This window comes from Salvia hispanica, chromosome 2 (assembly GCF_029641045.1).
Source record: "Salvia hispanica isolate PSC_SH4W2 chromosome 2, Shi_PSC_v1, whole genome shotgun sequence".
NCBI classification, from domain to species: domain Eukaryota; kingdom Viridiplantae; phylum Streptophyta; class Magnoliopsida; order Lamiales; family Lamiaceae; genus Salvia; species Salvia hispanica.
The window spans coordinates 43,771,740-43,790,894 of record NC_142693.1 but is presented as its reverse complement, the minus strand read 5'-3'; the positions used below and the strand labels follow the sequence as shown (position 1 = coordinate 43,790,894).

At 40.3% G+C, this 19,155-nt stretch overlaps 1 pseudogene; it reads right to left on the bottom strand.

Moving 5' to 3' along the window:
* Positions 1-10,949: 10,949 nt before the first annotated feature.
* LOC148932470 (uncharacterized) lies at positions 10,950-19,114 on the bottom strand (annotated as a pseudogene).
* Positions 19,115-19,155: the final 41 nt, after the last annotated feature.

Here is a 19,155-nt window from a genome sequence, read left to right as displayed (position 1 = left end):
TCTCAAAATAAAGAGAGAGATATCGGATTTTCCACATTACCAAGAAGTCATACCATTAGAAACTTTTGCACTAATAAAATCAACTTCAGTACCTAAGATTGTAAGAATCATATCGTAGTGGGAGCGTTCCACTGGAACACAACAAGTTCATGGGTTTAAGAGTGTCGTAAGACTCAGTCTTAGATCAACTTGAACATAATCCCTTTAACTACAATGTAGTATTGGTTCATTTGGATATTCATCCTTGAAAAGGTGATAGATTTCAAACTACAATCTAAGATAGACAACATGTTTTACAAGACTTGCAAAACTACCTATAGGTTGTGTCAGTCAGTGGGAGCTAGTATATTTGCAAGTGTAAATATGGATCTCAAAAGGCTAGACAATGACAATGGGTTATGCCCAAAGAGAATTATCTTCTCGCTATCGTTGTGCCAGGATTTATTCGATCATATTGTCTATTAGAACTTTCATAAATTAGAATGTATGTATTATGATTGTCAAGACAGCCTTCTATAAATAGAAGTCTTGAGGAAATCATCTACTAGAACATTCTAACGGGATATGTAATTAAGGGCAAGAAACGCATGATTGGAAGCTTATATAGACCTTCGTGGTCTTAGGCAAGCATCTAAATCAGAGTATATGTGTTTTATTAAAATTGTCAAATATTTGGTATTTGACTTATGTCCTTAACAGTGCTATAAGCACAAGGAAGTTGAAAGTGCATTACATATGGTATTATTGGTACTCTACGATGATGAAATCTACAAAAGTTGCAAACAACTAAGATTGGCATCTGGCGTAGGAAACTGGTAGTCTACCCAGTTTATGATAAATGATCTAAGAGAAACTAATTACATTCTTAGCATCTAAGTCCTTTTAAGATGCTAGAAAGTATGTTGACATTCTCTTAGGAATCCTATATCTACACATTGCTTGGAACATTTAAGCATTAGAAATTCCATGAAAATGTTTATACCTCTCAAGATGGAATTGTCTTGTCTCTAGTCAAGTGTCGTTTGACGCTTAGTGAGATCAAGAATTATGAGACTAGTTTCGGAGATAGTTGTCTCATGTATACTATAGTGTGTACTAAGTTTGATATTAGTTGTGCTTTTGCATAGCAAGTATATATCATAATAACCATGGCAAAGGATTTTGATTGAGGTAATGAATATACCCTAGTGCTTGAGAAAGACTAGTAACTATATTTGAAAAGCCAGAGATTCCTATTGTGTGTGTGTATATTCAAAAATAGAGAATAACAGGTTCCCTAGATCCAGCAAATCCACTAGATCACGTGGTCTAGGAACTCGTTGAACGCGAGGAATCCCGGTCGTCGGACACACAAAGTACTGTTTTCAAAAACCCTCAACCACTTTACTAAACCTAGTATAGGGAAGTAGGGATCGATCCCACAGAGAAGGATGCGTAATACTCATGTTCAAGGATTTGGGTGTGTTTTTGGTGTTGGCTGCTGCCACGCATTTTCATGGTTTGAGGAAAATCAAAATTAACTTGACTTGGGAACTTTTAGAAATTCTTAAGCTAACAGCTAAACCTAGGCAAAAATCATGAATGAGCGAAGTAAAGGAAATTAACTGTTCGACACTTGATCTAAGAAAACTACTTCACTACTAGACCTAGGAAATAAACCTACTATGGGGACCATGTCTGAAAAAAGCAAGGTACGAATGAAAAGTTGGCATCGTCTTCTACAACCAAATTGCGAAAAACTTCTTAAGGAATGCAACATAAGCAAAATTAAAACAGAGCAACTGACTTGAAATCAAATTAATGCATAACAAACGAAGAACTAAACAGATCTGCATACTCTAGACGAAGTAAAATAGAAATCAAGAAGAAAAACAGAATCTATCGAACAACTATCTTTCCACACGTCGAATCCAACATCAGACGCTAAATCCACTCCGGATCCAAGCGTCTGACATGAACTCCAAGCAACAGAAACCCTCCATCACGTCAGATTTAAACCGGGAACTCCGAATACTCAAACAACCACAGATCTGTCACCAAATTCCATATCAAACACCACAACATCAAAATAAACAGAGATCGACATGACATTTGAAGAAATAAACTAACAGCAGAGAGATCTATGCAAATTGACTTGAAATTTAACTGCTAAACGCAGATCAACAAACAGAAAGACAAATAAGCATCATCAACATCAAGGTCGACTCCCAAAAGTGAAGTTCGACGGTAAAGAAAAGCAAAACAACATAAATTAAAGGTAATTGTATCTTCGCCCTCACTCGGACGGTGTTGTCAACCATGAAATTTCTAAGAAAGTAACCTTCCGTTCCCGACTACCCCAGATCCATTCCCAAGTGTGTGTAATGTGTGTGAGCTAAGAAGAGTGAAAAAGTGATGATCCCTCTTGCTTTGCATGCTCTTCTATATATAGGCGTTTGAGTGGGGCCCAGCGAGGTATAGATAAGACTTTGATGCCCTCAGCTATTGACTCCTCTGTCACGCCAGTTTCCTTGTAATTCCTGCTCACTTCGCTCCTTTCCTTCGCTAGACCATCTCCTTCAGTACTTCCTTGATCTAGCGATTTTCTTCACACACCTGGCTTAAGAAAAGAGTTAGACCCAGCAAATTATAACATTTTTCGCACATTACCGATGCATGAAATTAGCCTTATCAAACTGCTCACACTTAAACCATACTTGTCCTCAAGTATAAAGACAAGAAAAGAAAGAGAATAAGGCGAATTTCAAGCACGGTTATCTCTTGACCGACTCCTAGACCTAGACACAAAGAAAAACTAAGAAAATATAAGAAAACATACAAACACATAAACACATATGCATGAGCTAGCTTCAATTTTTAGGCATCTGTCCCCACAAGATTAAGGTCAATTCAATAGGTTGCACTCCTCCAAATAGGCCCTTTCCCTTCCTTTACCTAGCTAATCTGTCAACTTGTCAAGATAGCTTCCACTTACCCGTTTGTTGGATTCACTCGATCACTCATTCCTCACCAGGGATGTTAGGATCGATTCTCTCTTAAGTTAATGCTACACCACTGAAGCGTTGGGTTATGAGAGTTTCTCCTTCCTGGGTCAGGCTATTATCATTCCTGCTTTTAGACCATTCCCCCCTGGACTTCGTCCAGCTTATTCCTCCCTTTTTTTCTTTCTTTTATTTTATTTTATTTTATTTTATTTTATTTTTTTTTTCTCTGGACTTTATCCAGCTTATTCCTCCACTTCTCCCTTCTTCTGGACTTCGTCCAGCTTATAACGCCTTTCCCTGGACTTCGTCCAGCTTATACCTTCATAACCCAATTCCCAATTTTTTCTCCTTCACAGCTCTTCTCCCTAAGCATTCAGTGGTGGCCCTTAAACATGTGTTAGCTCGAAGTTATCTAAGGCTTATAACTCACTATATAGTAGGCTTCACAACCAAGTAAGTAGGGGCATTCTCCATCGTTCTTGCTTCACTCAAATTAACTAGGCTTATTTAAGGAAAAAACTTCTAAGTTGAAATGCCTCCTATCTTCAATTACTTTCACTAAGGGAATCATGCCGTATTATATCCACTGGCTCATGCGACAACACTTAAGACTAACAGACTCTTAATATGCAGACAAAGGTAACGCATTGACTCCTCTCCCCCTCCCACTTCACTCAAACTTGGCCTCAAGCCATCGTCGTGAAGGGGGGAATAGAGAGATCAATGCAAAATAACAAAACAGTCTATATAAACACAAACTTCTCACACTTAGACCAAGCAATGGGCTAAGTGGGAGAAGAAGCACAGAAACATAAGAAAACAAACATAACAACAGAAACACAAAACTTCTCACACTTAGACCACGCAGTGGGCTAAGTGGGAGAAGATATAGAACCTATTAACATGTATATAACACGGATAAAATAAAAAAAAAAAACTAAAAGAATGACAAATAAAAGTTACTTGGTCAAGAGATGATTGGTCACTTCTGGGGCTGGCTCCCTCGAGAGCCAGACTGGGGTGGGATTCCGGGTCGGGTCACTTTGATTTTCTTCTTTGCTGGCTGCTCCAGCTCTTCTTCCTCCTGTGTTGCTTGTTTAGATACTGGCTTTCTCATGATAGACTTTGTTTTTGGTGGGGCTGGAACTTGCATGGGAACGGTCGGAGAGATCAATTGCTTGAGCGATTCTTGCGACTGCCTGACGGAGGGACTGCTCTGAGTGGGCTGCCTGACTTCACTGCTGGACCCAGGAGTCGTTCTCGACTGGGTCAAGGGGAGCGTCTGCTGCAACCACTTTAGCATCTTCAATGAAAGCTCCACCGCTTCCGTCATCCGCTCATTCTGTTTGGCACACTTCACCGCCAAATCAGCAATATTTCCCCTCAGGGTCTGTACTTCCTCCCGATTTCCCATCAATTCCTTCCTTATCCCACCGAGCTCCTTGATCATTTCTCTCCTCATCATCTGCATCTCTTTCTTCACGTCCTGGACTTCCTTGCGCAGCTCTTCAACCTCTTCACTTGGTATGGCTTCCTCGGCTTCCTCCGGCTCTGCCTTCACCTTGTCTCCCAACGAATAGAAGAGAGTTTTGGTGCCTTGAGTCTTCAGCAACCCCTTGTTGAAGAAATAATCAACACTAAACACCTCCGGGGGTTCGCACATGACTACTAGCGGAGCGGCCTTGGCAATTCTCATTTCTATATTTCTCTGGAGGTAAGCGCCAATGAGGTGGCAGGTGTACATATGATGCCCCGGGTTGCTCGTCATTTGGTGGCACGCCTGCGCCAACCAATATCCGAGGTGCACCTTAACACCCTTCGCCATGCACCATGTGAAGTAGAGGTCGGTAGTGGTGAGAGCTGAATTCGAACTACCCATCAAATTATAGCTGACAAATGTTTGAGCAAAACGGAGGACCCGGTCTTCGATGTGGGAGGCTTTGGAGTAGCTGGATTTAAACGCCCCTGACTTAGGGTGCGTAACCAGTTCCCATGTTGTTTGGACTTTGAATCCAGGTGTGTTCTTTGGCATCCCGACCATCCTGTCGTTCCATGCCCCTTCTTCATCTTCTGCCTGGGTAAACAACCCCATCCGCAGAGACCACTCCCTAATGCTCAATTCGTACTCCTGGTTAAAAAGCCTGAATGTGATAGAATCCGCATCCAGGTCGGTGGTATTCTTCAAACGAAAAGTGGAGAAAAACTCCCTTGCTAAATCCACTGGTACCCTCTCCTTGCTGTGCTGCAACAGCCACTCAAGCCCTATCGCTCGGATACAGGCGCGGAATTCTTTGTCACATGCGATCATTTTGAGCTCCCTTGAGCTGTACTGTTTTCCTGACTTAGCCATCTTCCCGGCGCTACACCTCTCCTTGTATACCGCGATCCTCTTTTGATCGTCGAACTGCCTCATCTCCTCTAGAAAACTTTTAGTCAGCCAAATTACCGGGCGTCCCATAATCGGCTCTTCTTCAGCCTCGTCAGAGTTATAGCTGGGCTCAGGGATGGGCTCGTCGTGCTCCTCGACAGAGGGTTCCTCGGTCACAAGGGAAAGGGTCTCCTCGACCTCCTGGACGGAGGGAGCTTTCCTGGACCGGGTGGATGAGGTCGCCGCCGCCTTCCCTTTTCTTGCCTTCTCCTTGGCCAAGCGGCGTTCCTCTACCTCTGTCGCATCTGGCACCAAGTCATCGACTTCGTCGAGGAGGCTCCTCCTGGTACGCCTCCTTTCTGCCCTCTCATCAACCTTGGGCTCACTTTCTTCCTGGTCATCAACCAGGTCCACGATCAGTTTCAGCCCTTCTTCGGGCTCCGGTACTTCATTGAATGTAAATCTGACTCCGCCAAAAGCTTTTCCGGGGTTTCCCCCTCTCCAACCAACATTGGGGTTGCCCCCTCGATATAAATGGGGTTCTCCCCCCTGACATCTCCTGGGGTTGCCCCCTCCTCCATGAACTCAGGGGTTGCACCCCTGAAATCAACCGGGGTCCCATCCCCCTTCTCCAGAATAGGGGTTTCCCCCTCAGCGATTCTTTCCAAAGTAGGGGTTTCCCCCTCAGTAGTCTTTTCAAACTTAGGGGTTTCCCCCTCAGCAGTCTTCTCAAACACAGGGGTTTCCCCCCCAGCCACATTCTCCACCATAGGGGGTTTCCCCCTCACGAACTTTAACAGAAATAGGGATTTCCCCCTCACACACTTCCCTACCCTCAAGATTAGGGCTCTCAGTTTCTTTCCCTTCTGTCTCCACCAAGGTCTCGTCGTGAGTCGGTTCACCATCCTCCGACTGTTTGTGTAATGCCCCCTCTTCCTCCGCTCTCTGTGAAGCGGTTTCTGCATGCGGTGATGTAGAGACTCGCGACCGTTATTCAGGGAGATTCGTCGATTTCGCAGCCGAATCTGCCGGAATTGTCAGTGATGGTGCGGTTGGCGCATACGGCATTAGACTGGCGGCGAATAGGGCATACACCTCCTTTGCTTTCTCTATACTTCCCACCTTCTGCGTCAACTCGGCCAACAAGGTTGGGTCATACACAGTGCCTTTGGTAGAATCCATCGGTGTAGATCTGAAAAAAATTGAAAAGAAACTGGGAAAATTTTTGGTTAGGGTTTCGTTTGTTTTTAGAGAGAGAAAATGAAATTAGAGAGAAGGGAGAGCAAATACTAATAATTTTTTTTTTCGTCTAATTGGGAATAACTGGAGAGAGAAACCGACGGTTGCTTTTCTGATGAAAAGATGGTGCGGTTGCAGGCGTGATGTAAGCAACCGTACGTCTCCCATAATTATCGGCCAGAATTTGAAATTCGAAATATCTTTTCCCTCCTTGACTCCTTCCTCCAGACTTCCCTTGACTCCTTCCCTCAGATTCTCCTCTAGCTAATTCCCTCGACCATGTCCTACAAAACAAAGAAAATGAAGGTTCCAGACCCCTAGGTCGAGGTTAGAGCATAAAATATCGGTTCCCCTTGGAGTCTGGTGCTTCGAAAATATTTTTTGGATTTTCTAAAAGAAAGCAATTAAACTATTTACATCCTTGTTGTATTTCCGAGATTCCCTGGTTCAGTTTGAATTTTCAAAATTGTTAACTTACTCCTTGACCCAGGAATTCATCGGAAATTCCCCCCCCGTCTGTTTAGGCAATAATAGGGAGTGTATGTAGTGGAACTTCGTCCACAACACACAACTCGGAATTATCCCTATAGACTTTCACTCTATGACCGTTTACAAGGAAAGGAACAGAGTTTGGAGTACTTCCCTGGATCTCCACTGCTCCATTTGCTCGGATGCCAATGATGGTGTATGGGCCGATCCATTTAGACTTCAGTTTCCCTGGCATTAGCTTGAGTCGAGATTGAAAAAGGAGCACCTTCTGCCCCACATGAAGTTCCTTGACCTGGAGATTTTTATCATGCCATAACTTCGTTCTTTCTTTGTACCACATGGCAGACTCAAACAACTCCAGCCTAAGTTCCTCCAACTCTTGCAATTGTAACTTCCTCTCTTCTTCGCAAGCTATCGGCTTCATGTTCATTTCTTTCACTGCCCAATACGCCTTGTGCTCAATACCAACAGGTAAGTGACACATTTTGCCAAACACAAGTCTGTAAGGCGACATTCCAATAGGCGTTTTAAAAGCAGTTCTGTAAGCCCACAATGCGTCCCCGAGTCTCTTGCTCCAGTCCTTCCTTGATGGATTAACTGTTTTCTCCAATATCGCCTTGATCTCGCGATTAGAAATCTCTGCCTGGCCATTAGACTGAGGATGGTAAGGAGTCGACACTCTATGGTGAACCCCATATTTCTTCATCAAAGCCTCGATGGTGTGATTACAGAAATGAGTTCCTTGGTCCGAGATAATAGCCCGAGGAACTCCATATCGGTTGAAAATATTGGCCTTCAAAAATTTCGCCACCTCCTTCGATTCACATGTTATGGTGGCCTTAGCTTCTATCCACTTAGACACATAGTCCACTGCAACCAATATATATGTATTCCCACAAGACGACGGGAATGGTCCCCTGCTTTGAGTATAAGTGGGAGAGTTTTTGGCAGTGGGTACACTCGAAAGCATGTTTTGAGTATAAGTGGGAGATTGTTAGGTTTGGTATACTGAAAAGCATGTTTCGAGCAAGTTTTGCTCGAATAGAATCTTGCTTGTATACGTAAAACTCTATAATCCACTTTTAACCCGATTCAGTATTATTAGAGCAGTTCCGCACGAATAGAATCACTATTATTATTACATTGTGTTTGCTTGTGCATTTATAAGATGTTTTATAAACATTTAAATGCATAAGAAGTAAACAAAGTCTAAGTCTTTTGCTTAGTAGACCGGTTGTGGGCGTCGTCCACTTTAAGGTAACACGGTCAGATCTATGCAATGCTTTGCAAAAGAAAAAGAAGAATTTCACAACCTAGATAGGCTTTGGCTACCTATCTTGAAAGGTTGCAATGTCAGTCCGCATATTTCTAAGCCTTACTGAAATAAGATGACATTGTTGTGGTATAGCACTGAACGGATCTAACAGCAAGACGTGTCTTTATGCTATCTACTGAAAGACTAGGTCTTGATAAAATACTATTTCTTAATCTACATATGTTAGCATTGAGCATACGATATTGGTTATGCACTACTTTGACTTATCAAATGGTGCGGGTTTTTCGCAACCCAATAATCCTGATATATTGGGTAGTGGTGATTAATATCTAGCGGTGCTAGGATTGCTATTATGTTGAAAAGTGCGCGAGGTGAGTCTCGTTTGATAATGTCCTCAAGAGGAGCTCGAACAAGGTTTTATTATTCGGAAAACTGGCCAGTTGAGTTTTATTACTCTATGAATAATAAATAAATGTTTCTTGCTAAGTCCACTCTTGAAATTAATAAGATATTAATTAATTAAGTCCATAGCAGACATTAATTAATTAATGGACATTTATATCTTAAGCGCGGAAAATAAATAATAAATAACGGAAACCCGGATTACTTGTAATTTCGGATTTGGATGGGGAGAGTTCAATATTACTTCTGTAGTGACTGCTCGTATTATTCCAATATAAGCTTGTATTAAATTATGGGTTCAATTTAATTAGTAAAAAGCTAATTGGGGGAGCCCATATCCAAAACCTTCCATAGATCCCTGTCTGGGGCCCATAAGGAACTTAATATAAATAGGAGAATAAATGAGACATAACAATCACAATTTTACTTCTTGTAATTTTCGAAATTTTCAAAAATCTCCAGCTGTAGAGAATTTCGAATTCTTCACCTATTCTCAAAAGGATTTCTTCTGTCTTCTTTATTCGAGTCCTAGTATTTTGATAAGATCAACCCACCCTGATATCGAGATACAGTTCGGGAACTAGAGAGAAGATCCGTGGTCTAGTATTGAAGATCATCACGTGGAGAAGGCGCGAGCAATCGACGATTCTTTGGAGAATCAAATCGGTAACTCTAAACCGTAGAATTCATGTTTTAGGATTTACTTCTTTGAGCATGAATTATTTGCGTTCTAGCATGCAATTATCTGTTTAACATGTGAATTGATTAATCGCATAATCGGTCAAATAGATCCTACGTCTTATTTATTTGTTTTGTACAAGTCTTCCGCTGTGCAAGGGGCACCAAACCCCAACAAGTACTAGATCCATAGATGTGAACCCCCACTATAGGCAACTTCTTTGACTCGATTCTTAGGGCATGCTTGATATGATGGAATGGAAACAAATCTCCTACTGTGCACAGCAGGTGCTGTGCTATTTTGAAGAGAGACAATTGAATAAAAGAAAAGGAAAAAGAAATAAGATAAAAGGATCCATACTTGCGTTTAATTCAATAAAATCTGTGTTTTGAAGCACAACCCCTACTGTGCACAGCAGGGGATCCTTGCCCATGATGGAATGGAATGGAATGAGAGTGGAATGGAATGGAATGAAGGTTGGAATGGAATGGAGATAGGAATGAAATGTCAATTTCCTTGGATTTCCTTTGCATTTTTATCCATTCACTCATTCATTCCATCACACCAAGCAAATGAATAGAATGGAAGTAGGAATCACATTACATTCCACCATTCCATTCCATCATACCAAGAAGCCCCTTAGTTCTCACAAAAGGGATGGCATCCATGTTAACATGCGCTAAGCTCTTGTATTCCACTTCAGTGCCCGACCTCGAAACAACGAATTTCTTGTATTCAACTTCAGTGCTCAACCTCGAAACAACATATTGCTTCTTCGCACACCATGGTACTATCAAATTAGACCCATAGTATGTGCAATATCTTGTCGTTGAACTCCTATAATCTTCATCAGATGCCCAATCAGAATTTGGAAGAACCATTATATCTCCAACTGTTTGCTTGATATGAATCTCAAAATGTAATGTGTCACCGAGGTACCTAATAATTCTTTTCACGGCCTTCCAGTGAGTGTCGAGCGGAGCTGCCATGTTTTAACTAACCTTGTTCACAACATAAGTGATGTTCGGGCGTGTTATCGTTGCATATGGAAAGCCACCAACAATGCTCCTATAGATTTTACAATCCATAGTAGGATTCCCAACCACTTTGGCAAGAAACTCTTCAAGCATAGCCTGCTTCCAATGTGGTATAAGGAGAGCAACTAAGACAGATGGAGTATAAGAATCGCAGCAAAACAAAGTTCAAATCTAGTAGATGTATATGAAAGTGAGAGCTACTACTGTGATTGAGTGAAATTGTCTTAGCATATCATAATTGATAAAAGAAACATCACTAAACAATTCCAAAAGAAATCAGCCACAAACCTCTACCTTATTTGCAAAAACAATCATTCACAAGTGTTCAAGTGCAACACAATGATGTTCCATAAGACAAGCACTTTTCTTAATCAATAAGCCTAGCTGCAAATTACTCAATCCCAACAAAAAACAAATATTGATGGTATCGAAACGAAAATTAAGACTATGCCAAAAACAAAAAAAGTTAAGTAATTCATCGTAATAGTTCTATAAAAAATATCTTTTTCACCTCATCTTCATGAAGAGTTAAAAAATAATCTAATAAATTAGGATCTCGAACAAGTTTTATTGCAGCTTTTTGTCTTTGAGAATCGGTTAAGAATTCAATCTCTTGCAGTTTCTCATAAAGCTTATGACGATTGTCTTTTTCCTCTTTTTCACCTCTAGTTAAACTTTCCGCTATCTTACTCAATTGATCATTCGACTTATCCATGTAGGCAACAAACACATTATTCATGCGCTCCAAACTTGATATCAAGTCATCTGAACTTCTCCTCCTCTTCCGCTCAAGTTTTTTGAAGTGCCTTTGTCTCGAGGTGAGGTTATTGAAGGCACATCATCTTCACCATATTCTTCATCTACTTGATCCACATTTTGATCTTTGTCTAAGTCATCGTCTATATCCAATGGAGCTTCAACATTTAATCCAACAGCTTTATCTTTGCCCTAGATAAGTGATAGTTGATCAAAGTAAGGAAAATGCTTATTTCTCATAAAAGTGCAATCTGGATTGCTCTAGCCATAACAATAATATGATTTTATGATAATATATACAACATAAGCAACAAACAAATTAATTAATAAATAAATATAATCATCCAAAATAGAGCTAATGATACAAAAATATTTACAGAATCAACAAATTTCATGCATCTGAATGAATAAATAATGACAAAGTTGTACTTAGAGGTGCCCACGGTTCCGATTCCAAAACCGCTGGTTTCGGTTTCAATTCCGAACCGGCGGTTTTCCGGTGATTTTTTACGGTTCCGAATTGCTGGTTTTTTGCGGTTCCGGCTTGGTTTCACGGTTTTCCGGGGTTACGGTTTGGAACCGTCCAGAACCGGCGATTCCGGCAGGGTTTCGGTTCGAAATATTTGAACCTGAACTGTGAACCACGGTTAAAAAATCGACGGTTTCAATTTGAATTAATTCTCACGGTTTTGGTTTTGGTTTTATGACTTTTCCGTTCATATCAGGACTCTCGACCGTTGGTTTACAATTCTTTTTCTGGATACTAGATAAGCCGTTGCCTAAAGCGACTCACATTTCCCATCATCATGTACACAAGAATTTTTTTAAAAACTCATATTATAAAAGATTTACCATAAAAAACCATAAATAGAGAATATCTAGAACTGCAAGAATATAAAGCAAACCATAAATTTAATGATCCAAAGCATAAATCTTACTTGAATCATTTGGATGGAATTCGGAAGAAAAGGCGAATTAAAAGTGAAAACTGAGAAAAAATAGTAAAACTTTCGTGAATAAGAATACCTAGTAGAAGAGAACGCATTTTTTCAGTATCTTTTTTAAAACCCTTATATTTGGAAAAAGAATCTCCCTATTTACCGAGTTAGTCTCATTTTTAGGATTTTTATTACTTTTTTTGTTCAATTAAAAATAACAGAATATGTTAAAGAAAGAGTCCGATTATTTTTCCAAACAAAATCTTAGCAAATAAATATGGTTTTTATATTTTTCTTAATAATAAGACTGAAATACAATTTTAATTACAAATTAATCACCAGATTAATTAAATTGCATGGTATGACTGAAATGAATAAACCTAAAATTGTGAGTTTATGACTATATATATTAGAATGGCATTGCTAAATACTTTCGGCATCAGCGATAAGGTTGGAATTTTGCAAGTTGTTTCAACTGCGATTAAAATCAAAATTTTACATTTTTTTACATTTTTTTTGATATTTTAATTTTAACATATTATTCTATCTCTAAATACCTTCATTCTTCTTCTATTTATCAAGGTGCGTAACAATTGAAGTTTAATGTAAGAATCTTAATCATATAAAAATATTATCATTATAGTGCTTTTTGAATCGTATTGACATGTTAATCAATGTTATTTGTTTTCTAAATTGAAAATTAAAATAACATAATATGAAAATGATAGAACTAAATTGGGCTAATTTTGGGTATGGTTTTGGGGGACTGAAATTAAAAATGCTGGTGTGGTAGGAGAAAAATGAATTGGGGTTGATTTTTGGAGTCTTAGAGCATGTACAATGGGAAAGGAAGGGGGAGGCGCCTCCCCCATTGTAGAGGTCGGAGTGCCTGGAGAAGTGTGGCCGCTCGTGACGCCCGTTGTGTGTAGCGAGATCAGATAAAGAGACAACACCTGCAACCCTCTTTTTACTCTATCTCTTAATAAAGAGACAACACCTGCAACCCTCATTCTCTTAATCAGATAAGGATCTATTTGACCGATTATGTGATTAATCAACTCACATGTTAAACAGATAATTGCATGCTAGAACGCAAATAATTCATGCTTAGAAATATAAATCCTAAACATGATTTCTACGTTTTAGGGTTATCGATTTTGATTCTCCAAAGAATCGTCGATTGCTCGCGCCTTCTCCACGTGATGAACTTCAATACTAGACCACGGATCTTCTAACTGGTTCCCGAACTGTATTTCGACATCAGTGTGGGCTGATCTTGTCAAAATACTAGGACTCGAATAAAGAAGACAGAACGAAGGAGGAGCTGAAATTTTCCCCCCCTTCTCTAACTAGAGAAGGACGAAATTTTCTGCAGAGAAAATATTAATGTGTGTCCCTCCTTTATTCTCCAATTTATATTAAGTTCATATTTGGGCTCAATCATGGATCTATGGAGGTTTGGATGTGGTCACACCCAATTAGCTTTACTAATTAAATTGAACCCATAATTTAATACAAGCTTATATTGGAATATCATTATCAACCACTACAGTAATAATATTGCACTGCCCATCCAAATCTGAAATTACAAATAATCCGGGTTTCTATTTTATTTAAATATTTATTTCCCACGCCTAAGCTATAAATGTTCATTAATTAATTAAAGTCTGCTATGGACTTAATTAATTAACATCTTATTAATTTCAAGAGTGAACTTAGCAAGAAACACTTACTCCATTTATTATTCATGGAATCATTAAATTCCAATTGGCCAGTTTTTCCGAATAATAAAACCTTTTTCGAGCTCCTTTTCAAGACATTATCAAACGAGACTCACCTCGCGCACGATTCAACATAATAGCAATCCTAGTACCGCTAGATATTAATCACCACTACCCAATATATCAGGATTATTGGGTTGCGAAAAACCCGCACCACTACCGTATGATCAATGCTAACGTATGTAGATTAAGAAATAGTAGTTTATCAAGAGCTAGTCTTTCAGTAGATAGCATAAAGACACGTCTTGCTGTTAGATCCATTCAGTGTTATACCACACCTGTTGGAATCTATATCCGGTCAATGGACTTTGACCAATTATAATTTCAACAAGATATTTAATTTTGTGAAATTAAATGATATAGCGTCGATCTACGTTCGGAGTAGATGACCGTGATATATTCATTTTCTCACATCCGATTCCTAGTGAGTGAGAAATAATGGATTAAAGTTTTCCAAAAATTGCAAACTAATTAAAAGAGCTATGAGAGAAGTTAAGGGATTAATTAAGAGAGTTAATTATCCCACATTGGAAGTTACTACCTTATTAAACAAGTATTTAATAAAAAGGATTAATACATGTAATAATTATAGTGGACTAAGATGGGATGTAGAGCCCACACGCGTGCACCGCCGCTTGCCGCTTGCCTCGAGCTCGTGCTCGTGCCAGTGTCCTTGGACTTGGATCTTGGCAATTGGTCTTTGTTGGGGTTTGGTGCCCCTTGCACAGCGGAAGACTTGTACAAAACAAATAAATCAGACACGGATCTATTTGACCGATTATGCGATTAATCAATTCACATGTTAAACAGATAATTGCATGCTAGAACGCAAATAATTCATGCTCAAAGAATATAAATCCTAAAACATGAATTTCTGGTGCACTTTTTATTAGCACTAAATAAACCTGCAAGTATACAGAGTATATGTAGTATAGCTAAAGGTTAGTACCGGATATCGAACACGGGGAAGGCAAACACAAAGTGTCTATCCTCTACTAAGACTCAATTACTATCTGGAAAAACGAAAAGGTTTTGGAAAACTTTTGAAAACTGAAAACAATAAAAAGCATAGAACAACTAAGAGCAAATAAAACACGGAGAAAGACGATAGAGATAAGGGAGTCCCAGGGATGTGTGTTCACAGTTATGGTTATACAAAATTCCAACTACAATACCCTAGCACAGTATATACTTTGAAAGGACGAGTCACCTAGCTTATGCTCATGCGATACAAACGTTGATTACAAAGTTAGGGTTGTCAATCCTAACACGTAACTCCAAAAAGCTCATAAGACCCTTGAAAAGTCCTCACTCTCAATTAACAGTGTCGTTTAAGGGAAACTAACTGTAGTGTCTACTAAGTGAATCTAACTCGCTAGAACTCTGTCACAGTAATGAAGCAAGTTATATTAAATCATACAAGATTGTGTCACTCAATCATGCAGCATCAGAACTACTTAGGGAAGAAACAAAGTAAAAACAAAACGGATATTAAATAGAAAAAGGAATTTGTATAACCAAAGTCGTTACTAACACATCCCTAGAATCCTATAAGTTTAGTTACACATAATTGAATAAGATTGAAGGGAAGAAAATTTGAACATAAAACTAAAGCAAATAAAACCCGTAGGTTGAATCCTTGTTGTTCTTGATGTTCTTGAAATCCTTCTCCAACTCGTTGCACAAGTGAAGTACTCTAACTCTTGATCTCTATGAAGTATTTTGCAAGTTGAAGCTCTCTCTTTTTGATGAAGCTTGAGGTCTTATTTATAGGAAAAACCAATCCTTGTTGTAGAAGGAAAAGATCTCCAAAATATGGTAAATCTGGGCGCAAATCTAGGGCTTCTCGGATTCGCCACCTTTCTCCTGCGGGCCGCTGCACCTTGGCCGGCGGTCGCCGCGTTAGACTCCAGAGAGTCTGTTCCCTCGGCGGCGGACCGCCGCATGACTTCCGGCGGTCGCCGGACCAGACTTCTCTTCCAAGCGTATTTTTCCGAGGCGGACCGTTGCATTTATCTACCCGCCGGTCGCCGGCGGTCGCCGCACACATCCGCGGCGGTCGCCGATCGTCGTCTGACTCCATATTTCCAGACTTTGCTTTTGGCTCCCTTTTTCGGCTCAATTATGCATGTTTCTCACAAAACACGTCAAAATATCAAAATAGACAAAATATGCAAATAATGGACGTGTAGAGTGACTTTGACATAAAAAACGGACCAAATAATGTCCTTAAAATAGTGCAAAATCTGAGCGTATCAACTCCCCCAAACTTATATTTTTGTTTGTCCTCGAACAAAACAATAGACAAGAATAGATGCATGGAACGCACAAGGACTAGATGTCATAATTGTCTCAAAAGATGATTGAACAGATTAAGCATGTATTAACGCAATCAAATCAAGCAAGGCTTATTAGTGCACTTTCATTACTAACTTGTGGAACACCTTGAATTCACGCACTCACATGTGACAAACTTTCAAAGATGGGAAGTGTTCTCTCACTCTCAAAGTGTATAAAGATAATGCGTATATAAGCACTCAAATCATGCATCATGCAAATTTTACCATAGGCTTGCTCAAAGTCTAATCCCTCCTCTACTAAATGTGATTAAGCTTCAAAAGTCCGAAAGGTGTTTATCCTTGGTTGTAATGTAGGCTCTTTGGTAGGTGAGGAATATTTGGCTAAAAATGACTAAAATAAAAATATCCCAAGTAGAGTAAAGATAACTCCACTTTTCTAATCCCAAGACACTTTTAACACTTTATTTATTTTTCTTCAACTCACTTTCCAATCCTTTGATTTTCTTTTCTTTTCTTTTCACAATCTTTCACACTATTTCTTTTTCTTTTTTTTTCTTTTTCTTTCTTTCTTACTCATCCTTTCTTTTCTTTTCTAAGATCAAGCACATATTTGGATTTTTTCTCAATTTCACAACTTGTACTTTTTTACATTAAGCATACTACTTTTATATTTCCCCCTTATCTCTCCAATTCCTTTACAAAATAAGATAGCAAGAACAAACTAACCCAAGGAATTGTCTCCATTATGTTGGCTTCCAAAGAAAAGGCTTAAAGGCTCAAAATTGGCTCCAAAGGGAAAAATTTTCAAAATTTTGAGAGGGTCAAAAATTTGGATAAAAGTAGGCTAAGAAAAGATGGCCAATCATCCTCCTAAATCAACTTAAACACCATGTAGACTTAGGCAAGACTAAGAGCAAGTTCTAGAAACATGTACACGAATGCAGATAAATCACACAAGAATGAAATAATAAGCTCAAGTTCTCACAAGGTAAAAGCATGATTGAAGGCGAACAAGCAATTCACTAATTATGCACCTTTTCACCAAACCATCAAATCAAAACGTTAAGCCACACTTAAACATAGATGGAATGTAATATCATCGGCAACTCGATCTAAAGTGTGTCCCTAAGCATGCGTGTTTCTAAGTTCTTCATGTTAAGTTCACGACATGGATTCAAGAAAACATTTTAAACAACAAAATTCACCTACGGGGTTTTGAAAACAAAAACCTAGACTCACGGTCCACCACTTCATCCCCCCAAACTTATTTACAACAAAGTGTAAAATAAGTTTGTAGAGTTGGTAGGGACGTGAATTAACTACTAGAAAAAAAACGTAGCTTGAAAACTCTCGCATCGAGGCTTGACCGGGCGAAAGTTGAGAAATTTCAAAAAAATCGCGCTGGAATTACGCCCAGGCGGCGGCCCGCCGCAGCATGTCCGGCGGTCGCCGCGCAACAACAGATTGTTCCAGCGAGCAGGTGGCGGACCACCGCAACACATGCAGCGGTCGCCACGTAGAGGTCAGAGCCTGCGAAAAATTTTCGAATCACAAAAATTAAACCAAAACCAAAAAAAATACTTAAACTTAAAGCAAAAATTCTCAAAAACATAAAAATAAATTGTCTTAAAACATCCAAAAACATGGTACAAATGCTCATTTAAATTCATTGAGCTTGACTTCTTCAATCTTGAGGAGGAGGAGGGAAACGGACGTTGAGGTCGTCGAATGCACCAATAAGATAGGCGATGTCGCCACTCATTGTTTGGCGCTCTTCTCGAGCCTCGGTGGCCAACCGGTGGAGCTCTTCAATCTCACGACGGCGATGCACGTCTTCAAGCCTTTGTTGCTCCCAAAATTGTGGCTCCACCGTGCGCCAATCGCCTTGAGCCGTCCATCCTTAGCGGTTGTAGGCATTCTCCCTTTGTTGCTCCGCCCAACGGGTGTCCCAAGTGTTGGACACTTTTTGCATGTAGGAGTAGATATCTCCTAGTTGGACCGAGGTGTTTGCTTGAAACTCATCATTGGGATTCGCCCTTCCGCGGCGGCGGTTCGCTCGGGTTTGGCGGCGATGACCCTCTACTTCCTTCTCTTCCTCTTGGCGGCGTTGGGGCGGCGGTGGCTGCGGCACTTGACTCTCTTGGGCGTGCGAGTGCTCCCCTCTTCGGTGTAGTGATCAATAGCATCGAAGGCGGAGTCATCATCGGCCTCAAAGATGGGGATGCGACCCGGTATATTTCTCTTCCTAAACTCTCCATTGATGGGGTTAGCCTCAATGGCTCTTCGGTGCGCCGGGATGTTGAGCTTCCAATTAACTTGGTTTGCCCAAACGCCGACCTTAGTCAACTGCGGGATGGGAACGGGGAAGTGATCCCCCGCCACTTGTAGGAAAAATCCTTGACCCCAATAGTCGGTCTTCAATAACCCCACCGAGAAGAGCACCTCATAGGTGATAAAGCACTCACCGCCATTTTCCGTCAAACCGACGAAAGAAACCTCCAAATGCTCGGCGATTGCTGTGATCAAACCACCACAACATATAACGCCGCCATCCTTCTTCGTGATCCGGTCCACATAGATAGTAAAAAGGGTTCCATAGTCGAACCCCTTCTTGTTGAGGAGGCACCAAATCACATTCAACTCCGTTTGGGAGACACTTCCCCCGTCGACCCTAGCAAACATAAGTTAGGTCATAGCTCGGTGGAGGTACCGCAAAACCGGGTTACGAATTTAATAAGATTCGGCGTAGCCCACGGCGTGCTTGTGCTCATTCGTCATAGCACCCCAAACCTCATCAAAGTTATAATCATTGTCGGTCTCGGGGTTGGGGTCGAAGCAATGGAAGATTCCACAAAGATTCTCCATGGTGAGCGAGTGTCATCGGTTGCCTAGGCGGAAATCGATTC